This window comes from Andrographis paniculata, unplaced genomic scaffold, assembly GCF_009805555.1.
Source record: "Andrographis paniculata isolate CXL003 unplaced genomic scaffold, ASM980555v1 Contig67END, whole genome shotgun sequence".
NCBI classification, from domain to species: Eukaryota; Viridiplantae; Streptophyta; class Magnoliopsida; order Lamiales; family Acanthaceae; genus Andrographis; species Andrographis paniculata.
Window position 1 is genome coordinate 959,887 of NW_026137603.1, and position 6,341 is coordinate 966,227.

Sequence of the window (6,341 nt, forward strand, 5' to 3'; positions counted from 1 at the left end):
TGTTATAGACTGAGGAATACCATATCTGTAAATAATTTGATTCAAAACGAAGTCTATCACCTCCTTCTGATCTACATTTTTCAAAGCAACCGCTTCTACCCATTTGGTAAAGTAGTCAGTCGCGACCAATATGAAACAATGATGTTTCGATGAAGCAGGATGTATCTTACCAATAATATCCATAGCCCATGATTTAAAAGGCCATGGTTTTGCCAAAAATTGCAATTCGGTTACTGGCAAATGGTTTAAGTTTCCATGTCTCTGACATTCCTGGCAGCCCTTGGCAAATTGTATGCAATCTTCAAAAATCTTTGGCCAGAAAAAGCCCAAACGATGAATGGCCCATCTCATATTCAGACCTGCCCGATGAGCTCCACATATCCCACCATGTACTTCTATCATTACCTCTAGAGCTTCTTTAGACCCCAAACATTTCAACAGTAACCCTTCAAATGATCTCTTATACAAAATTCCATTTATCAATTGAAAACGTAAAGCTTTCAATCGTGTCGCAATCGAAACACTCGCACCTGGATTCTGTAAATACATAATAAGCTCTGTTCTCCAATCGGGCACTGTTTCACTAGTATCTTTGTGTCCGACTGTAACTAAGCCGTCGGGCTCCTGTCCGACCATAATTTCGCAGTCGGGCTCCTGTCCGACCATAATTTCGCAGTCGGGCTCCTGTCCAGTAGCCTCTTGCCCGACCGTAACTTCGCATTCAGGCTCCTGTCTGACAGCCTCTTGCCCGACCGTAACTTCGCAGTCGGGCTCCTGTCCGACAGTCTCCTGCCCGACTGTAACTTCACATATTGGGTCTGTCTTTTCTTCTATGCCCGACTTGACCTCCGACCAAATATCCTCCAGAATTCCTTTACAGGCCCTTTGAGCTAACTCATCCGCACGTTGGTTTTCTTTCCTCGGAATGAACTCAATTATTACTTCTGAGATTTTTGTCAGTAACCGACCCACAATATCCCTGTATCTGCGAAGATGAGGGTAATTGCAAACATATTGATTGTTTACCTGGTTGATTACTAATTGAGAATCCCCTCTTATGATTACAGACTGGACCTTCCTGGCTATTAAAGCCTCCAAACCCAAAATTAAAGCTTCATATTCTGCCGAATTATGGGTCATGGCTTCCAATCGTAGTTGCAAATTGATCTTTTGACCATCAGGTCCTTGCAAAAAGACCCCTGCCCCTGATTTGTTTCCAGAGGTAGAACCATCAAAGAACATCAACCATGTTCTGGTACTTATATAAGGTATACATCCGACCTGTAGATTATTCAAATATGATGAACAACCAAGTGGTCGGACGCTATCACAATGAGAATACCCGACTTGAGAAAATTCTGCTAAGAAGTCGGCTACTGCTTGTCCCTTGACTGCCCTCAAAGGGGAATGTTGAAGATCAAAAGGAGCCAATTTGATGGCCCACTTCATGAGTCTGCCCTTCATAGTAGGTCTCTGCAAAATCAATTTAATGAGATCCACCTTTGATATGACCTCAATCTTTCTGGGCAGCAAATAATGCTCGAGTTTAGTACAAGCGAAGACCAATGAATAACACATTTTTTCTGGCATAGTGTAATTCAGTTCTGGTCCTGTAAGGGTTTTACTGAGATAGTAGATTGCCCTTTCTTTCCCGTCATCACCATCCTGCGCCAATAAACAGCTAACCACTTCATATGTATTTGCCAAATAAAGTTTGAGTGGCCGACCTTGTTTAGGAGGCATCAAGACTGGAGGGTGAACCAATGCCTGCTTGATAGCATCTAAAGCCGTCTGTTGATCGGGACCCCATTCAAAAGCATTTTTCGCAGCTTTCAACAATTTAGTAATGGGTCTGACCTTGCCAGCAGCATTAGAAATGAAACGCCTCAAATAGTTCACCTTACCCAACAGACTTTGGATTTCTTTAACCGTCTTGGGTGGCCGACTGTCAAGAATGGCTTTAGCCTTATTGGCATCGATTTCAATTCCTCTCTCATGAACTAAAAATCCTAAAAAGCTCCCGGCTGATATTCCAAAAGCACATTTGGTTGGATTCATCTTCAACTTGTACTTCTTCATTCTTTCGAATGCCTCTTCAAGATTTCTCAAATGTTCGTCAAAACTGGAAGATTTAACAATAACATCATCAATATAAACTTCCATCGATCTGCCAATTAAATCATGAAAGATTGAATTCATGGCTCTTTGGTAAGTTGCCCCTGCATTCTTTAACCCGAATGGCATGACTGTCCATTCATAAATACCTAAAGCCCCTGGGCATCTGAATGCTGTCTTAGGAATGTCTTCTTCTGCCAGAAATATTTGGTTATAACCTGCATAACCATCCATCAGACTAGGATTTTATGCCCTTCTACTGCATCTATCAACATGTCGGCCATAGGCATCACATATTCGTCCTTAGGGGTAGCTAGATTCAAATCCCTGAAATCGATGCATATCCTTATCTTACCATTTTTCTTGACCACTGGCACAATGTTAGCCAGCCACTCTGCATAACGGCAAGGCTGAATAAAACCCACTTTGAGAAGTTTTTGGATTTCTTCCTTGATTTGAGGCATCAGATCCGGGCTCATTCGCCTTGGAGGTTGTTTGTAAGGTTTACAACCTTCTTTGATAGGCAATCGATGCTCTATTAGACTTCTTGTCAAACCAGGCATCTCTGAATAATCCCATGCTAAACAATCAATGTTGTTTCTAATAACTTCGAGCATCATTGTTTGTTGCTCCTTAGACAAATAACCACTTAACCTGATCACTTTTGGAACCAATTCGGTTCCCAAATTAAACTCCAATAATGGGTCTTGTGATGAAGCTGTTGGTTCTGTTTTTTCTAATAAATCGGGCCAACAAAATTGTTCATCTTCTTGGAGGTGAACATCAAGCATCTCTTTACTATTTTCTGCTTTATGTAATAACTGCTTTAAATAGAACTTATTAATAAGAGAACTACATACTTCTAAACTTGTATCGTCCATAACAAACAAATTATATGGGAATGGGTGTGGCTTTATCATGAGCCATACAATACAGGTGTTCTTTTAATAGAACATCGAGTTCTGGCCAGTGACTTTATAACCCTTGTTTGGGTATTCCCTGGCCATATACAATTGAGACATTGGAGCCAAATGACTGGAATAAAACACTGACTCTTCAACTTGTTCTGTTACGTCGAATGGGTTGTCATTCGCTTCCATTTTGAAGACCTGATTTCCTTCCCAGAACATTAATTGTTGGTGCAAGGTTGATGGCACACATTGAGAGGCATGAATCCAGTCTCTTCCCAGCAAGAGTGAGTATGTAGTATCCGCGTCCACAATAAAGAAAACAGTGGAGATCCTTTTTGGTCCGACTTCAATTGTGGCAACCATCATGCCTTCCGGCTTGGTCGGCTGCCCTGTAAAACTTGTCATTTCGAATTCCACAGGAGACAGATCATGAATTCCTTTCCCTAGCTTCTTGAGGGTCTTCAATGGCATAACATTAAAGACTGCCCCATTATCCACAAAAACCTTTGTGATTGGTTTCCCGCAAATGTGAGCATTAACATACAGAGGTTTCAAATGGGAGATTGCACCCTCTGGAATAGGAGGAAACACTATCGAAGGTGTTTCCGACTGAGGATCGGAATCTGAGGTCTTTGCCCACTCTGTTTCCTCTAATTCACCATCTGCCAAGAATGCCCATAAAGGTTCGTCCATAGTATCATCTACCAGACTCGCCCACATCGGTTCATCTCTCATCTGATTAATCTCTGTCATTCGACAAGGGATTCGTGGTCCCAGACGAGATTTAACTGATCTTGAACTTTCCTCTGTAGTTACAACTTCTTCCTTCGTCTTATTCCGAGATTGAACCGTCAAAGATTCAATACGGAATTCTTCAAGAGATGGATTGATGTTGATCCGTTCACAATGTTGGCATCTAAAACCTTTAATTATTTCATCTGCCATCCCTTTACCTTTCCCCAGTCCCGACGAACTTCCTTTGGCATAGTCGGAAGCGCCTAATCCGTCGTTCGGTTGCTTTCCTGAACAGACCCGACTGGACCGACTTTTTGGAGATTGAGTGGCTGCTCCCTGCTCGTTAGTCGTTTGTTCTGTAAAGACTCGAATAGACTGATCTCCTGCCAAGTGGTCGGCTGCTTTTTGTTCGTCGGTTAGTCGTTTTGCTGAAGGAACTCATTTCCCATACTTTGCAGCATACCTGCGTTTGGCATTGCGAATCTGTGTACGATTCATACCTGGGAAACGAGGATCTATATCAACTGGTAAAGGCTTTTTATTTCGAGCCCAATTGTTCCCGACTGATCCTGTTTTTCTGGTCGGGTGGTCACGCACTAAAACCTTTTCTTTCACTTCCACAGTAAAAGAACCGTCTGGACGGTCCCATTTTTCAGCGACTGGTCTTTCAACAACTTTGAGTCGTTCTTCCGGTCGGCCACTGTTTGGCCGACTTCCTTTTTTGTTTCGGGGCTTGCCTGAGTTCGTTCCCTTGTTTGTCTATCATTGGCCGAACTTTTCCCTGTTTCCGAACTTGGTTGAATGTCAACCATTGCCGTTGTTACTTTCGGAAACGGTTGCTGGTCTACACCTAGAGTGATGTATTTGAGCCGACCTGTCTTGATGGCCTTTTGAATTTCCTTCCTGAAATGAGTACACTGACTTGTATTGTGTGTGAAAGAATTATGCCACTTACAATATGGTCTCCCTTTGATTTCTTCTTTAGTGGCCAATCTTTGCCCCTTTGGAATACGGATCTGCCCATCAGTCAGTAGGATATCAAAGATTTCATCAGCTTTCGAACTATCAAAGGTCGGTTGCTCCTTTCCTTCAGATCCTGGTACTGGCTTCAATTTAGGGCACACATAAGGTTTTCCAGAAAGGATTTCGACTGCCATCTCTTCTGACTGATTAAAATCAAAGTCACATGTTTCTGTTCCCATACTCGCCATATGTTGGCCTCTATTACGCCTGTTATGCTGATCTTCCTCTCTGAACAAAGACTCTAAACGTCCCGCCTTGGATGCAAGACTTGCCAAATCCTCAACATCCAGGGCAGTGAGTGCCTTTCTTAAGCGAGTATGCATATTCCGGACCACTAAATTGGTCATCTCTTTCTCACTGATTACCGTAGGACATCGTCCCTTCATCAAACGCACCCTTTCTATAAACTGTGAAGCAGATTCTTCTGGATACTGTCTCAATTCTAGTAAATCAGTTAAAGAAACAACTGGTAAAGGATTGAAGAATCTAGCGTGAAATGCCATCTCCAGTCCTTCCCATGTCTGAATTTGTCCAGGAGGCAGACTTACAAACCACGAAAATGCCGTTCTAGTAAGAGATAAACCAAACAGCTGTAACTTATAAAAAGGGTTATTGCCAACTTCTCCTAATTGTGCTGTGAACCGACCAACATGTTCTATGGTGGAAGATCCGTCCTCCCCTGAGAATGCATGAAAATCGGGTGGTCGAAAATTCCTTGGGAGAGGATGTTCATTAATGATCCTTTCTGGGAAAGGTCTCTGGTATGCAGGGCGGTTAGCCATCTGAGGAGTTAATCCATACTGATCCCTTAGTATATGTGCAATCTCATCAGGATCTACATGAAAGCGTTGATGATCAGGAACATGGAACGGATCCTGCACAGGAATATGAATAGGATCATGTATATATCCTTCAGGCCTGTCCTCCCTTGTATTGTTCGGCTGCGGATTGGTAACCCTTGGTCCCAGTGGAACATTGTTAGGAAAAGTCAAAGGAGATTTTCCCCTATCCATTCGGTTGGGATTTGTGGCACTTGGGAATGTACTATCCACGAATGATGGCCCCGCGAAATTTGCCTGTGGTTTGGACGGTGACACTCCTGGTGGCGTTTGAGTGGGTTGAAGACTAACCCTTGACAGTGCTTGATCTATCATGTTCTGCATCAGACTCTGTTGCTCACGCAACATGTTCGTTTGTTGCTCACGCAACATATTCTGCATAACCAAGGTATGCTGGTTGTTCATTTGTTGAACATAGGACCACCAGTCCGTTGGTGGTTGTGGGATTTCCCCGGCATTTGGCACAATAGGTGGTGGAACGGATTCTCCCACCGGTGCCGAAGATGATTGAGGTTGTGAACCTGCCATATGGACCCTTCCGATGATACGGCCGGATCTTAGACGTATGAAATTATCGCCGGAATTGGAATGAGCAATTTTGTCTTGCTCCCACTGTGGTCGCCAATTTGTTGATGTAATTTTTCAACAAAAATAAAGTAAAATTCAAAGATATAGAAAATATCCTTAAACTTGATTAATTAGTGCCTGAGATTAGGAA